Source organism: Palaemon carinicauda, chromosome 1 (genome assembly GCF_036898095.1).
Source record: "Palaemon carinicauda isolate YSFRI2023 chromosome 1, ASM3689809v2, whole genome shotgun sequence".
Classification (NCBI taxonomy): Eukaryota; Metazoa; Arthropoda; class Malacostraca; order Decapoda; family Palaemonidae; genus Palaemon; species Palaemon carinicauda.
The window spans coordinates 169,970,065-169,988,136 of record NC_090725.1 but is presented as its reverse complement, the minus strand read 5'-3'; the positions used below and the strand labels follow the sequence as shown (position 1 = coordinate 169,988,136).

Below are 18,072 nucleotides of genomic sequence, written 5' to 3'. Positions count from 1 at the left end.
GCGCGCTAACGCCTCTCGTTTCCTTTCGCCGATCAACATTCCTTCTCCCAGGGGTTGGAGAACTTGGAAGGGGTCTAGGGCTAGGAGAATGACAGGCACGAGCAGACGCACCCTCCACTGCACTGAAACTTGTACTTTTAAACTTTCACATCAGATCATAATTTAGACCTGCCCGCTGCGAGAGATTATACTCTTTTGCCCAGGACTTGAGTGAGAATGCAATAGGATACGATTAATAATAGAATTCCTAAAATCGAAAAAAAAAAAATAACGATACAAAGTAATTTGTGGGACTGTATCGATCGACATGTGTACTACGTAGCGTAAATCTAACTGTACACTAGTTTTATTTAAACTCTGAAAATAGATCGATGATTATCTAAAGAAAAAGTACTAATAGGACAAATATTTTCTTAAAATATGTTATTTTCCTTAGTAAAATAAATTTTTGAATATACTTACCCGATGATCATGTAGCTGTCAACTCTGTTGCCCGACAGAAAAAACCTAAGGTCGGGATACGCCAGCGATCGCTATACAGGTGGGGGTGTACAACAACAGCGCCATCTGTCGAGTAGGTACTCAGGTACTTCTTGTCAACAAGAACCAATTTTCTCCTCGGTCCACTGGGTCTCTATGGGGAGGAAGGGAGGGTCCTTAAATTCATGATCATCGGGTAAGTATATTCAAAAATTTATTTTACTAAGGAAAATAAAATTTTTCAATATTAATCTTACCCGATGATCATGTAGCTGATTCACACCCAGGGGGGGGGGGGGGGGTGGAGACCAGCATACATGTTAACATTAGAAGCTAAGTATCCCGTATTTCATTTTAGCAGTTATTCAAAATAACAAACATAAAATAAATAAGTACCTGGTAAGGAAGTCGACTTGAACCATTACTCTGCCTTTTTAAGTACGTCTTCCTTACTGAGCCTAGCGATCCTCTTAGGATGCTGAGCGACTCCTAGGTGCTGAAGTATGAAGGGCTGCAACCCATACTAAAGGACCTCATCACAACCTCTAATCTAGGCGCTTCTCAAGAAGAATTTGACCACCCGCCAAATCAACCACGATGCGGAAGGCTTCTTAGCCTTCCGTACAACCCAAAAACAACAATAAAAAGCATTTCAAGAGAAAGATTAAAAAAGGTTATGGGATTATGGGAATGTAGTGGTTGAGCCCTCACCTACTACTGCACTCGCTGCTACGAATGGTCCCAGGGTGTAGCAGTTCTCGTAAAGAGACTGGACATCTTTAAGGTAAAATGATGCGAACACTGACTTGCTTCTCCAATAGGTTGCATCCATTACACTCTGCAGAGAACGGTTCTGTTTGAAGGCCACTGAAGTAGCGACAGCTCTAACTTCATGTGTCCTTACCTTCAGCAAAGCATGGTCTTCTTCCTTCAGATGAGAATGGGCCTCTCTAATCAAAAGCCTGATGTAATAAGAAACTGCGTTCTTAGACATCGGTAAAGCAGGTTTCTTAATAGAACACCATAAAGCTTCTGATTGTCCTCGTAAAGGCTTTGTACGTCTTAAATAGTACTTAAGAGCTCTTACTGGGCATAGTACTCTCTCTTGTTCGTTACCAACCAAGTTGGACAGGCTTGGGATCTCGAACGACTTGGGCCAAGGACGAGAAGGAAGCTCGTTTTTAGCTAAAAAACCAAGCTGTAAGGAACATGTAGCCGTTTCAGATGTAAAACCTATGTTCCTGCTGAAGGCGTGAATCTCACCGACTCTTTTAGCTGTTGCTAAGCAAACGAGGAAAAGAGTCTTTAATGTGAGATCCTTAAAAGAGGCTGATTGAAGCGGTTCGAACCTTGCTGACATCAGGAACCTTAAAACCACGTCTAGGTTCCAGCCTGGTGTGGCTAACCGACGCTCCTTTGAGGTCTCAAAAGACTTAAGGAGGTCCTGTAGATCTTTGTTGGTGGAAAGATCTAAGCCTCTGTGGCGGAAGACTGCTGCCAACATGCTTCTGTAACCTTTGATCGTAGGAGCTGAAAGGGATCTTACATTCCTTAGATGTAAAAGGAAGTCAGCTATCTGCGTTACAGAGGTACTGGTTGAGGAAACTGAATTCGCCTTGCACCAGCTTCGGAAGACTTCCCATTTTGACTGGTAGACCTTGAGAGTGGATGTCCTCCTTGCTCTGGCAATCGCTCTGGCTGCCTCCTTCGAAAAGCCTCTAGCTCTTGAGAGTCTTTCGATAGTCTGAAGGCAGTCAGACGAAGAGCGTGGAGGCTTGGGTGTACCTTCTTTACGTGCGGCTGACGCAGAAGGTCCACTCTTAGAGGAAGAGTCCTGGGAACGTCCACTAGCCATTGCAGTACCTCGGTGAACCATTCTCTCGCGGGCCAGAGGGGAGCAACCAACGTCAACCGTGTCCCTTCGTGAGAGGCGAACTTCTGCAGTACCTTGTTGACAATCTTGAACGGAGGGAACGCATACAGGTCTAGATGGGACCAATCCAGAAGAAAGGCATCTACGTGAACTGCTGCTGGGTCCGGAATCGGTGAGCAATAATTCGGGAGCCTCTTGGTCATCGAGGTAGCGAACAGATCTATGGTGGGCTGACCCCACAGGGCCCATTGTCTGCTGCAAACATTCTTGTGAAGGGTCCACTCTGTGGGGATGACCTGACCCTTCCGGCTGAGGCGATCTGCCATGACATTCATGTCGCCTTGAATGAACCTCGTTACCAGCGAAATCTTTCGATCTCTTGACCAGGTGAGGAGGTCCCTTGCGATCTCGAACAACTTCCTCGAATGAGTCCCTCCTTGCTTGGAGATGTACGCCAAGGCTGTAGTGTTGTCGGAGTTCACCTCCACCACCTTGCCTAGAAGGAGGGACTTGAAGTTTCTCAAGGCCAGATGAACTGCCAATAGCTCCTTGCAGTTGATGTGAAGTGCTCTTTGCTCCGGATTCCACGTGCCCGAGCATTCCCGTCCGTCCAGTGTCGCACCCCAGCCCGTGTCCGATGCGTCCGAGAAGAGAAGGTGGTCGGGGGTCTGAACAGCCAATGGTAGACCTTCCTTGAGAAGAATGCTGTTCTTCCACCACGTCAGCGCAGACCTCATCTCTTCGGATATAGGAACTGAGACCGCTTCTAGCGTCATGTCCTTTCTCCAGTGAGCAGCTAGATGATACTGAAGGGGGCAGAGGTGGAGTCTCCCTAACGCGATGAACTGGGCCAGCGATGAAAGCGTCCCTGTTAGACTCATCCACTGCCTGACTGAACATCGGTTCCTTCTCAGCATGCTCTGGATGCATTCTTGGGCTTGACTGATTCTGGGGGCCGACGGAAAAGCCCGAAAAGCTCGACTCTGAATCTCCATACCTAGATAGACAATGGTTTGGGATGGGACGAGTTGGGACTTCTCTATATTGACCAGGAGACCCAATTCCTTGGTCAGATCCATAGTCCATCTGAGATTCTCCAGACAGCGACGACTTGACGGAGCTCTTAAAAGCCAGTCGTCCAAATAGAGGGAGGCTCTGATGTCTGCCAAGTGAAGGAATTTGGCAATATTCCTCATCAGTTTGGTAAACACAAGAGGTGCCGTGCTTAGGCCAAAGCACAGGGCTTGGAACTGGTAAACGACCTTTCCAAAGACGAACCTTAGGAAAGGTTGGGAGTCTGGATGGACGGGGACATGAAAGTACGCGTCTTTTAGGTCCAACGAGACCATCCAGTCTTCCTTCCTGACCGATGCTAGCACCGACTTCGTCGTCTCCATGGTGAACGTCTGCTGGGTGACAAAAGCATTGAGAGCACTGACGTCCAGCACTGGTCTCCACCCTCCTGTCTTCTTCGCTACCAGGAAGAGACGGTTGTAGAAGCCCGGGGATTGATGGTCCCGGACTATGACTACCGCTCCCTTTTGTAGCAAGAGAGACACCTCTTGCTGCAAAGCTAGCCTCTTGTCCTCCTCCTTGTAGTTGGGAGAGAGGTTGATGGGAGTAGTTGCTAGAGGGGGATTGCGCCAGAACGGAATCCTGTACCCCTCTCTTAGCAACTTCACAGACTGAGCGTCTGCACCTCTGCTCTCCCAAGCCTGCCAGTAGTTCTTGAGCCTGGCTCCCACTGCTGTCTGGAGAGGTAGGCAGTCAGATTCTGCCTTTTGAGGACTTAGAACCCTTCTTCTTTTTGCCACGATGACTGTCGGCACGGGTACCTCCTCTGCTGGAGGTTCTGCCACGAAAGGGCGGGATGAACCTAGACGCTGGTGTGTCCATCCTAGGTCTAGGCACGGAAGGTAAAGCTGTGACTTTACGTGCGGAAGACGCCACCAGGTCATGGGTATCCTTCTGGATCAACGAGGCAGCAATCCCCTTGATCAGCTCTTCCGGAAAGAGACACTTGGAAAGCGGAGCAAACATCAACTCCGACTTCTGGCATGGTGTGATCCCCGCAGACAAGGAGCAAAGGTGATCTCTCTTCTTAAGCACTCCAGACACGTACGAAGCCGCAAGCTCACCAGACCCATCCCGAATGGCTTTGTCCATGCTAGACATGATAAGCATGGCAGAGTCCTTATCCGAAGGGGAGGTCTTTCTGCTTAACGCTCCCAAACACCAGTCCAGGAAGTTGAAGATCTCAAAAGCACGAAAAACTCCCTTCAACAGATGGTCCATGTCAGAAAAGGACCAGCAAATCTTGGAGCGTCTCATAGCCAGCCTGCGGGGAGAATCAACCAGACTTGAGAAGTCGCCCTGGGCAGAGGCAGGAACTCCCAAGCCGGGCATACCAGACGCTAGATTTGGAAGCAAGCTTGGTAGGCGGAAAGATGAAGGCAGTCTTCCCCAGTTGCTTCTTGGACTGCAACCACTCTCCCAGTACCCTCAAAGCTCTCTTGGATGAGCGCGCGAGTACGAGTTTCGTAAAGGCAGGAGCTGCTGACTGCATGCCTAAAGCGAACTCGGAGGGAGGTGAGCGCGGGGTTGCAGACACAAACTGTTCCGGATACAACTCCCTAAACAGGGCAAGGACTTTCCTAAAGTCTAAGGAGGGAGGCGTAGACTTGGGTTCTTCTATGTCGGAGTGCGGATCGTCCAAATGCGCAGCTTCGTCGTCATCAGATACTCCTTCATCCGAATGCTGAGGAGGAAGTGGCAACTGAACGGCTGAATCCGGCAGCACGGGTGCATGCGTAGCTGCACTGGATCCAACATCATGCCGCTGCTGGTCAGTCTGCGAGCTGGCAACAACAAAAGCGGAGTGCTGGTGCGTGGGAGGGACTGCCGTGGGTTGCGGAGACTGCCGCATTGCGTCAAAACACGGCAGCTTGACAGCACCTTCCCACTGCTGATGCGGTAGCTCACGCATGTCAACGGAGGGTGCCGCATGTCGGCTAACGTCAACATGCGTCTGGCAGGGTCGACTGCGCATCGGTGGTGGAGCTCTCACAGGTGGAGTGTGGGAGCAGGCAGCCGCAGTATCTGCTGAGCGCACAACCGTGGCAGGTTGTAGGTTAACAGGTGCAGTGTCAACCTTCTCAGCACGATACTCCTGCATGAAGGAAGCAAGCTGAGACTGCATAGTCTGCAGCATGGACCACTTAGGGTCTACCGTGGTTGGTGCGGCAACAGACGGAGTGATTGCCTGCTGCGGAACCACTCTACCTCTCTTGGGAGGTGTGCAGTCTTCGGAAGACTGCGGCGAGTCCGAACTGACCCAGTGGCTACACCTGGGCCGTTGGACTCGCTCGGAAGGGACCTTGCGCTTGAGAGGTCGTGAGACCTTGGTCCAACGTTTCTTCCTAGAAACTTCTTCCACAGACGAGGAATGAATGGGCTCACTCGTCTGTTTGTGGATGGGACAATCTCTGCAAGATGCGTCCGCAACCACTGAGGGTACATCCGTACGCTGATCAAGGCCTGTCGAACCCTTTGGTCCTTCGACATTGCTTCTCCCCTGGGCTTGGGAGCTTGCAAGAGGTCCCGGACTGGGAGGACGACTGGCACGAACAGATGCACCCTCATGCGTAACACTGACACTGACACTTTTCACCGCACTTGCACTCACTACACTTCCCACTGCACTTTTTTCTTTCAACTCTTTGACATCGGCCAAAAGTTGATTCCGGTCATTAGCTAATGACTCCACTCTGTCACCAAGAGCCTGAATGGCACGCATCATGTCCGCCATCGAGGGTTGAGCACTAGTAGCAGGGTCGGGAGTCACCACTACAGGGGAAGGAATAGGTTGAGGGGCATGGGGAGAGGAAAAATCAAACGAGCGAGAAGAACTCCTCCTGATCCTATCCTTCTCTAGCCTACGTGCATTCTTTAGGAATTCATTAAAATCGAATTCCGAAAGCCCAGCGCATTCCTCACATCGATCTTCCAATTGACAGGATTTACCCCTACAATTGGAACAAACGGTGTGAGGATCTATAGAGGCCTTCGGAAGACGCCTAGAACAGTCCCTAGCGCTACACTGCCTGTACTAGGGACTTGAGAATGGTCAGACATCTTGAATTCTTGAATTAGCCAAGGGGGGAATCCAAAATCTAGCAAAGTTCATCAACAATTAATCCAAATCTAATCAAAAAGCTTGATAAGCTAATGATAATAGTTCCTGAATAGCGAAAGCTAAAATCTAGAGCGAATACATCACCAAAAGCGTGAAAACAACTCCAGAAACAACAGCGTATCCAAGTAGGTCTTGCCGGTGGCACGACAGAGGAAAAATTGGTTCTTGTTGACAAGAAGTACCTGAGTACCTACTCGACAGATGGCGCTGTTGTTGTACACCCCCACCTGTATAGCGATCGCTGGCGTATCCTGACCTTAGGTTTTTTCTGTCGGGCAACAGAGTTGACAGCTACATGATCATCAGGTAAGATTAATATTGAAAAAAAATATTCCCTTTACAATATAAAAATTAAATACATTTGTTTTGTAAGTAGGTATTTTCTTTTCATTCCTTGCAAGAATTTTGCAAGTCATACTATGCAGTTTATGTCACCTGATTTGTGACGTCATAACGTTGGCGAAATGATTTCCTTCAGCCATCATGTTTTAAGAGTAGGTTTGTTAGTTTTACAGTAGGGGGAAAAAATTCTTAATCCTACCCCTTTCAAGCTACGAACATAGCGATCATATTCCAACCATCAACTCTGTCAAGAAAAGAAAAAAAAAAAAAAAACCAAACGAGCGAAAGGCAAAGGCAAATTGTACATAACCAAGGTAATTGTAATTATACAGGTTACAGCAAGTGGAAAATCTAACAATGTTGCCCGTGCGGCGGCAGGGAAGATCTGAGGAATCACTGGTGGTACACCTGGCTACCCAATCGGCGATTGCCGCGAATTTTGAAATTTCTGCCGACGTCAGGGACTAAAGCTATATATATAACTACCGGGTAAGTCAGATGTTTAAAATTGGGGCATTTATAGAAAAAGTCCTGTTTTCCTAAAAAATTACCTTCATTTACCTCGCAAATAAATAGTTGATAAGATGTACCCTAATATATCCTAAGGTAATGGGGGCTACCCAGTGAGAACAAGGGGTTTTGGGTAGAGAAAAATTATTGGCGAATCGATAAATAATGGTAAAACAAACCTATCCTTCTTTATACATTATTCTCTGGGACATATAATAAATCCACAAAAAATTGCACAAAATATGGGGATCTTCTTCCCCTGAAACGTTTATTTCACTCTTTTGTTTACATTTTGCAGGTCGGATGTTTCTGCTCCCCATTTGAGCATGGTTTCTTACATGATTACGAGTTTATACTTTTGCGCACAAGCCCTCCTCGTTGCTCCATGACGAGTTTATACTTCCTGCGCACATACTGTACTGTACATCATTCACTTACCATACCTATCAAATGACAAGGTTCACCATATTTGGGCATGTGATGTACACTGGAGTGTGACATAGGCAGTTCTGTGACACACCCTGTTTTCTCCAACAGCACTTCAGTTCCTTTGCAGCTATGTTTCGTGTCAGATGAGCCTTGTGGAGCTCAAGGTAACAAAATGTAATGGCTGCTCTTTTGGCTATTTTGATACTTTTGGAGTAGTGAATAATTTCTTAAAAACTCACTGTGTTATCCCTCAAAACTTAAACGGTCCTAAGTGCGATTCTGACTTAGCTTTTAGGGAAGACCAGCACATTTCCTACTGCAACGCTTCTATAAAGAGATGGCCAAGCCAAAAAAAAAAGATGTAGGTGTCAATCATAAGGTAAGGATTTATTTATGATTTACTTTTAGTTTGAGACCTGGGAACAGGACCTGGGGGGGGGGGGTTTGCCCCAGGTTAGAGGGTGTGAGCTGGGAACTATTAGGTTAGGTGGGTTTGTTAGGTTCTATCCCCTTTTACAAATCTCAAGTCTTAAATAATCACATTTTATGACCTGAGGAGGGGGTACGGGTGGCTTGCCCGCCAGGCTAGGGGTCTTGACTTGGGAACTACTGGGTTTGTTAGGTTTTGGCCCCTTTTTCCAAATTCAAGTGGTAATTAATCATGTTTTGTCCTGTTCTCAAACACCCAAAATCCCAAGTTCCCACCTGTGTCCTTCAAGAAAGGGGTCCATAAAAGTAGATCGGCTTTTTTGCAGTGGAAATAAAGGTTAAATTTATTGAAAGCACATCATTTACAGTGATAAAAGTAATTTTTTTTTCTTAGAAATGTTGTCCCTTGTTTTTCTAAAAATTTACGGGCCTATGTAGTATGTAGCAAGCTGGGATTGCCATCCTGCTGTGACTCGGCTTGCATTCAGCTGTTGCAGAATAAACGTGCTCGAAATGAAAACTTATGAAAAGATATTCCTAGTTGTCTTAACTCCACCGTGCATTTCTTGGCAGCACCTAATTGAAGCATCCTGACAAAAAACAATGGTGATAGATAGTAGGTTGGCCAGGACACCAGCCGCCCGTTGAGATACTACCACTGGAGAGTTATGGGGTCCTTTTACTGGCCAGACAGTACTACATTGGATCTTTCTCTCTGGTTACGGTTCTTTCTCTTTGCCTACACAAACACCGAATAGTCTGGCCTATTCTTTACAGATTCTCTTCTGTCCTCATACACCTGACAACACTGAGATTCCAAAACAATTCTTCTTCTCCCAAGTGGTTAACTACTGCACTGTAATTGTTCAGTGGCTACTTTCCTCTTGGTAAGGGTAGAAGAGGTTCTTTAGCTATGATAAGCAGCTCTTCTAGGAGAAGGACACTCCAAAATCAAACCATTGTTCTCTATTCTTGGGTAGTGCCATAGCCTCTGTACCATGGTCTTCCACTATCTTGGGTTAGAGATTCTTGCTTGAGGGTACACTCGGGCACACTGTTCTATCTAGTTCCTCTTCCTCTTTTGTTAAAATTTTTATAGTTTATATAGGAAATAGTTATTTCAATGTTTTTATTGTTCTTAGAATATTTTATTTTTCCTTGTTTCCTTTCCTCACTGGGCTATTTTCCCTGTTGGGGCCACTGGGCTTATAGCATCCTGCTTTTCCAACTAGGGTTGTAGCTTAGCATTTAATAATAATAATAATAATAATAATAATAATAATAACAACAGAATCTATACAAAGTAACTATAACAAGTAATCCTTGCCTAGATGGCTGTCATATTCATGCAAGCTTGGTTTACACAGCATCTGGTTAATATATGATACTCAATTTCTAGCGAAACTGGAATTCGCTATAAGAAATGGACGAGTGCTGGCTAGTTTGGTATTTTTCTCTATATGTTTAATAGGGGCTGTATCAGTCTATTATAATATTATATGTCCATTGTTTACATCTGAGAGACTGAAGGGGACTTATTGCGCATGCATTTTTTCCCAATGGTTTGGGGAGCATTCTGTGTATTTACAATGACGTACTTGTCAGATGGTTTTTCTAAACCAATTAACAGCTTACAAGTACTGTTCTAAAAGAGCCATTTTTTTCCCACCTTCGTGTTCAGTTTCCACTCAACCACTATCTCGTAAAGATGTCTCTAAGATACTTGTTTACAAGAGCACGCTCTCCATTTACTCCAAAATTATGCATTCCTGCAGCTCTCCTCTTTTTTTACAGTAATTAGGAGGTTCTTTAAATGCTAGGAGAGCAAAAAATTGTAAGATATGTTGCACGAGGGGGGAGGGGGGGGAGGGGGAGGGGTTGATGGAGGAGGTACTAAGCCACCCGGAACTGACATCGCCAACATAGTCTATCAGAGAAGTTTGTGACGTCAACGTACATTTGGTATATATTCATAATATATACTAAATAAAAAAATGGGTCAATTACTCAAAAGTGTCACTATTTGTGAATTGCATATTTCATTTGGAAATACTTGACAATAAATCTAGTTATTTTTTTTTAAAGAATCTTTTTACAAGAATGACTATTTTTGCAGCGTATGACTGTTTTCATTGGCGGGAAATTGGCAGGCATCCTTAGGCAGAGGTCAATAGATGGCGTTAATGTAGCAAAATGTCATCTGGGAAAATTAGTCATTCTCAAAATAGTTTAAGATTTATTATCAAATACTTACCAAATAAAATACATATTTCACAAAGTGACTTTTGAGTAATTACTCCATTTTTAAATTTAGTATATATTTTGAATATATACTAAATGTATGCTGTCACGAACTTCTCTTTGGTTGACTATGTTGAGGATGTCGGTTCCCAGTCGCTTAGCACCTCCTCCACCAACCCCTCCCCCTCCCACCCCTGTAACATATCTTGCTATTTTTTGCTTTCCCAGCATTGAAAGAACCTCTTAATTACTGTACAAAAAGAGGAGAGCTGCAGGAATGCATAATTTTGGAGTAAATGGAGAGCTTTGCTCTTGTAAACAAATACCGTCTCCAATAAGAGGGAAGTTAACGGAAGCACATCAATCTATTTCGAAATTTAGTATAATTTTGTTTATGTCGGCAATTTAATATGATGGAAATGCTCTTCGTTCAGTGTAAAGCTATTGTTACTCCTCTGTAATTAAAAAACAACAGTGAAATAATGCCTCAAAGGTCTGATTCTGAGTAAATTTGCATGGAAAGCCAGCACATTTTCTACTGCAAAGCTTTTGTAAAGCGACAGTATCAAACATAAGGTAAGGAGTTATTTGTGATTTACGTTTTCATGATGGAAGGATTTATTTGTGATTTACTTTATCATATTGTAAGGATTAATTTGTAATTTACTTTTAGTTTGTGACCTGGGAAGGGGGGTCGGTAAAGTTCTACTGTATTACAGGTTATCATTTCGAACAGAAAATATATGTTTTCCTGTAGCAAATAACGTGATTTAACCGAATTTGACATTTATTTCAACAGCAAACAAACAGAACAACCAGTTTGACTAACTTCAACAAGCCGAACTGGTTGTTGTTGTTGCGGTTGAAATGAAGGTGAAAACCGGTTGAATCACGTTATTTACTACAGGAAAACATATATTTTCTGTTAAAATGTTTAAATATGATGGGTCTTGTTCCAATTCGGTCTCACTTCACTCACTAGTACTGGCAAACGGCAATGTTGACCTGCGCACGCTAACATTAGCAATGTTACGATAATTACGTTAACGTTAGCAACATTAAATATAATGGTTCTTGTTCCGCCATCGGCTCGCTTCGCTTGCAGGCAAATAAAACATCAAGCTCGTATGTACTGGCAAGTGGTAATGTTGAGCTGCGCACGCTCAAAACTAGTAAAACTAACACATTAAAATTAAAGAAATTAATGACTTACTTTTATCACCGGGACAACGAAACTTGTGGGTCACCAGGGTGTTGAGACTGATATCTTAACTTCTGTATATCCACATCGCCGTTTCGTCTTTGTTTTAGCTATCTTAAATGTTGGGCTATTACATTATGAGATTCAAGAAAATTATCAACATTGGATGACGTATTAAAGAATTCACCGAAATGCTTTTAAGTATGGAATACTGCAGTCATTACAAGTTTCTATAACTTCCATCATGAAATACAGTACACAAAAAAAAGACCTCACTTGAACTAACAAAGTCCTGACTTGGACAAAGGTTTCCACGGAAAAGGGTTTGTTGGAAGGTGGGAGTTGGGAAATATTAACCCCCCAGTACAAACTTTCCATACGTATGGGTTCGTGATTAGTTAATGGAAAAACAACGGAATCTAGAGAGTAAACATGAAAGAACTAGAATGGGAAACTTGTCCAGAGCAAGTATTTATGTGAAATCTAGGCGTGACAAGGCAATAACAAAATGTAAAAAAGTAATATAGAAAGATAAAATGGAGTTTATGATAAATAATATTTAATGGGAATATAAAATGAGGTGATTTTAAAAGATATCGGATAATAAAACGTGTAATTCTTGGGTCAAATGTATTATGTATATGTAGGTATTATATAAAAGGATTGGTATAGTTATACTGGATAAAGTAAAATACTTGAATAAACCGGGTGAAGTCGAATACTTGAATGTGGCGAGTAAAATGACGTAGGGGGAAAATGGGGAAGGGTTATAAGAGAAGAAGTAATCCTATTGGTGGAAGCGGAGTTTAGGCGCAGGTGGGAGGAGTTTATGCGCAGAAGGTCGAAAACTGCTTTGTACCAACGAACAAACGAGAGCGACTACAACCGACCCATAGAATGTCAACAAATAAATGGAAAATATACCATTAGTATAAGATATAGATAATTAGTGTATTTTTTCACAATATAGCTTACATCCAAGAAGGTAATGTATAGAGAAGAAAAGGCTTGTTTTACCATTATATACCGTTTCCCCACCCAAAACGTCAAGTTCCAACTGGGTGTCCCCCCTTATTGGTGTGTATATATATATAGCCTATATATATATATATATATATATATATATATATATATATATATATTATATATATATATATATATATATATATATATATATATTTCTGAAACTATTCATTTGCAATAGGAACGAGTAATTTTCGAAGAGAACCGACCTTTTTCTTTAAAAAAACAGTAGTTTTTCCCCTAGGTTAAATTACCCTGTAATACAGTACAATAATACCAGGGGGGTCCGGGGTCTTGCCACCCTCGGCTAGGGGTTGTGACCTGGGAATGGGGGTTAGCCCCACTAGGGGGTTATGACCTGGGAACTACTAGGTTGGGTGGGTTTGTTAGGTTCTGTACCCTTTTGCAAATCTCAAGTGTTAAATAATCATATTTGGCTAGTTTTACCCAATTTCATGAACCATATATTTCTTCCAACTGGTTAACTTGGCCTTCTTTTGCATTTCTGACCATTATTATTGCTGTAAATCACTCGTTTATGACATTTCCCCGCCCAAAAAACCCCGGTTTCCCATAGGGGTCCCCATAATTGGCTTTAAGTAGGGGGTCCAAAAACTCATGAACGGGTGGTTTGTCCCAATAATCATGGTCAAATGCATAAAACACAAGATAGCGAGTAGAAAAAATAAATGGTTCATGTATTTGATTAGAAATTAAAGTATCATATATTTACCCAGCATCTAGTAGTTAGATATAATGCATACATGATACAAGGTTTAGCGGGGCTGGTCACAGGGAGGATAAGCTTGGCCCTCACTGGTAAGTAGACACTGAGATTTAGGTAACGTTAGGTAGTGGTACCTTGGATTAGTACTTATTCCCCTAATTTCCGTATAACTTCAATATATCATCAACATGCCTCTTCAGAGAAAATGGAATGAATTATGTTGGGTTCCATCAAGAGATCAGGTATCGACACCAATTACTTTGGCACAAGAAACATCTGGAAAAACTTTACAACATAACAATTTTACATATTCATCATATTAACAATAATCATGTGTAGAAAAGAGTATATTTGGTATATTGACTATTAGCTGTCTGACGGGTAGACTTAGGTTATGAGAGTGCCGTTGCAAAGGGACCTTACCACTTGGTAGTGTTGAGTAGACCCCGTCGATAACATTGGTCTCTTGCCTTAATCAAATCACTCTTAACATCTTGGATGAAAGATATATCCCGCACGAAAGATGACAGAACACAGTTTTCCCTGACTTCGCCAAATCTACCTGATGATTTGTCTGCTAAACCGTTATATCCAGACATTGTTTGCGAGTACGGTAATATGGACAACGAACGTCTAAAGGGGTGGTAGAGAGGACCCGATATACGGTCAGACTAAGAATTTGAAAGGGAACTCCGAACTTGCCAAAATCCCAAGTTGCCAACTCAAATTTTGAAATGTCGCTAGATAGGCTTGCAAAAGTAGCTAAAAAGTAGCCAAAGTCATATGGAATTTCTCTAAAAAAAAAAGGTAGCTAAAAATAGAATACCGTAAAAAGGGCAATGAATTAGCAGATATTGTCACATTTTTTTTATTGATATTTCAACTTACCAGTAGTATAATTATTTGAACTTGTGATGAAAACAGGAAATAAATTTTACTTATTTAGGAATAATGGAAGGAAAATTAATAATAAAATGAAAATAAATTTGTAAAATAAATTATTCAAGAAATTCAGTACTTAATACAAGAAATTTCAAACAAGTAATGCTATTCTTTTCATAAACAAAAAATAAGATTCTTAATAATTGTTCAATAATTGCTGTCACTGTAACTCTAATAGTTGCTGAGATTCAATCTGGACACAAAAATGTTAAGAGATATATACTCACTCTCTCCCCAATATATATATATATATATATATATATATATATATATATATATATATATATATATATATATATATATATATATATATATATATATATGCGTGTTTGTGTGTGTGTGAAATATTTATGCATTTGTGTATGCCGTGTCATGCAAGAGCTCCTCTGTTTATCAAAAAATTCTAAGAATAAGTTGATTATATCACTAAGTAACAGATAATCTTACCCAGCGGCAATTATAGAAACACTATTAATCCTGAAGTTCCGAACGTGAGTCGTGACTACGTGATACTGAGTACTACTGTACTATCTAGATGACGTTCAAATTAATTGATGTAAGTGAAGAAAATTAAGGACTTAAAGGTGTTATGGGCTCAAAATCGAAAATGGATAATAAAGGCAAGACTGGAACGAAGCCGAAAGTGAAGATGGTGAGGAACGAGGATGTAGAAACCCCATCAGAAGAAGAAATGGAAAGGGAACCGGCTGACTGTGCAATGTGCGACAGAGAGGTAATAAAGAAACGGTATGGAATCGACTGTGACTACTGTGAGTCTTGGTTCCACAATGGTTGTGTAAAAATTGGCAGGGAAGATTACAAAGTGCTGCAGAATAACAAAAGTCTCACTTGGTTTTGTAGAGAATGTAGAGGATCATATAGGAATATGAAGGTCGAGTATAAAAAGATGGAGATTAATGATAGGCTAATGGATAGGCTGCAGGTACTGGAACACGCAATAATAGAAATAAAGGACTCGATAGGTTCGGCACAGGTAGGACGAGTTAATATGCCAATAGAAGCCATTAGGGAAGAAGTTAGAGAAGAGGTTAAAGAGATAATGGAAAAGGAAAAGAGGAAAAATAATCTGGTAATATATAATGTCGAGGAATGCATAGAGGAAAAACAAAGAAAGGATAAGGATAGGTGTGAGCGACTGTTCAAAGATAATATAGGGGTAACTGGAGTTGAAGTAATGGAAACAATCAGGTTAGGTAGGTTGGAAATAGGTAATAGACCAGCTGATAGCCAAGAGGTTAGAAACCAAAGAAATAAACCTAGGCCATTACTAGTAAAAATGAAAAGTGAAAGAGAGAAGTGGACAATTATAGGAAAGGCTAAGAACCTTAGAAATTGTCCAGAAACAAGAGAAAGTAGAATCTTTATAGCGCCAGATCTAACGATGAGAGAGAGAGAGAGAGAGAGAGAGAGAGAGAGAGAGAGAGAGAGAGAGAGAGAGAGAGAGAGAGAGAGAGAGAGGAGCTTAAGGGAAGAATTACAAACAGAGACAAAATGGTGAAGATGGATGGTTCATAAAGAAAGGAAAATTGCACAGAAGGGAAAATTTTCGTCAGAACGAGGAAGACACACAAGAACTTTAATTAAGGAAAGAAGAATATAAACACAAAATAAAAGAAAACTTTAAGATTTACTTGTTGAACATACAATGCTTAACAAAACAAAAACTGATGGAAGTTGAGAAGGAATTAAATAGTAGAAATGAACTTTTTTGCTTGACAGAAACACACCAAAAGTTAGATAGATTAAATTTAAGTAAGGGTGTTAAAAAAGTAGAAAATATGAGGAATATGGATGATAGAAAAGGAGGAGGTTTGATGATACTTTATAGAAATAGTGACAGTCTAGAATTGGAAAAGATAGAAACTAAAAATAAAGACCTGTTGCATGTTAAGTGTAATGCTTATAAGCATACATTTAGATTATTGTTGGTTTATTTTTCAGCAGGGAATACTGAAGAAGACAAAAGTAGGGATAAGATAATAAAACAGGAATGTGAAAGAATTATTAGAAATCTAAATGAAGAAGAGGCATGGATGATATTGGGGGATTTCAACGGACATGTAGGATTTTTAGATTACCAGAATTTAGACAGGAACGGGGAAATGATTCTCGATTGGATGAATGAACATGGGTTAGTCCTATTGAATGGAGATTTAAGATGTAAAGTTATTTATACATGGGAAAGATTACAACAAAAAAGTGTAATAGACTACGTACTAGTAAACGAACAAATGTATAAAAACTTTAGGGAAATGATTATAGACGAGGAAAAATTGAACTTTGACATCTCAGATCATAATCTGATCACTATAGAACTGGAATTCATGAGTGACCAGAATAAAAGTTTTAATAAAGGAAGATGGGAGGAAGTAAAATACTTTAGGACAGATGAAAATAGTTTAAGAGAATATACAACAAGAGTAGAGGAAATTGTAAGAGATAGACAAATAGACAGAATAGAAGGAATGGATCTGATAATAAAAGAGGCTGCAGAAGAAAAATTGGCAAGAGTATATAAAAGGAAAGTTCTTGATGAAGAAAAGGTACATGGGCAACCCTGGATGAACGATGAAATAAGAAAAGGCATAAAGGTAAGGAAGGATTTAAACAGAAAGAAAAGAAATGAATCCAACATCGAAGTAAAAAAGGTATTAGAAGAGAGATATGATCAAAAGAAGAGGGAAGTGCAAGAAATGATAAAGAAGGAAATTACTAGATTTGAAAAAAAGATAACAGAAGAAATAAAAATGGATAAAAATAAAAAACTCTGGGAGAATATTGATAGAATAAGGAACAGATAGAAAGCCCATGGCAAAGTTATACAACTTTATGGAGAACAAGGAAATAAGCTAAATAAGGAAGAAACAAAAGAGGAATTAATCAAGTACTGGAAAACTATATATTGTAAGCATGAAAATAAAATAGACTCAGTTTGGAATGAAGAAAAACAGATAGAATATGAAAATGAAATAGCGCATCAGGAAGACACCACAAGAATAGATGAATATAATATCCCGGACATACTTAGGGAACACTATGACCTTGTAATGGTAACAAAAGGGAAAATAAAACCAATGAAAAATCCAAAAATCACAACAGAAAAAGTAAAGAATTGCCTGGGAAAATTAAAGGCAAAAAAGCGGCAGGACCAGATGGCTTAAAACCCGAACTATATAAGGCACTAGGAAAAAGCAAAATATGTCTTGAAACCTTACAGAAATGTTATCAAAATGAGTTGGACGAAAAAGAAAAACCAAATATGTGGAAGAAGTCAAGAACAAAGATGATTGAAAAGAAAAGAAGGCCAATGGCAAAAGACCTAAGACCCATAGCTCTATTAAATATTTCTTATAAAATATTCATGATGATGGTGAAAGAGGAAATAGAAAACCACATAAGAATGAATGAAGAAGACAATGAATGTCAAGCAGGATTTACAGGTGGAGGCAGGATAGAGGACAATATCTTTATATTACAGTATTGTGTGGAAGAGAGCTATAGTAACAAGAAACCCCTAATAGTAACCGCGATAGACTTTAGTAAAGCAGTTGACTCTGTAAAAAGGGAGGTATTAATAGAAGTTTTAAAAGAATATGAAATTAACACCAAAATCATAATTGCAATTGCAAATATTTATCAAGGAGATACTACGGGCATTG

General features: G+C 41.0%; 1 pseudogene; it reads left to right on the top strand.

The window, feature by feature from the left end:
• LOC137625599 (GATA zinc finger domain-containing protein 14-like) overlaps window positions 1-14,098 on the top strand; it is a 24,991-nt pseudogene extending 10,893 nt beyond the window's left edge.
• The last annotated feature ends 3,974 nt before the right edge of the window (window positions 14,099-18,072 follow it).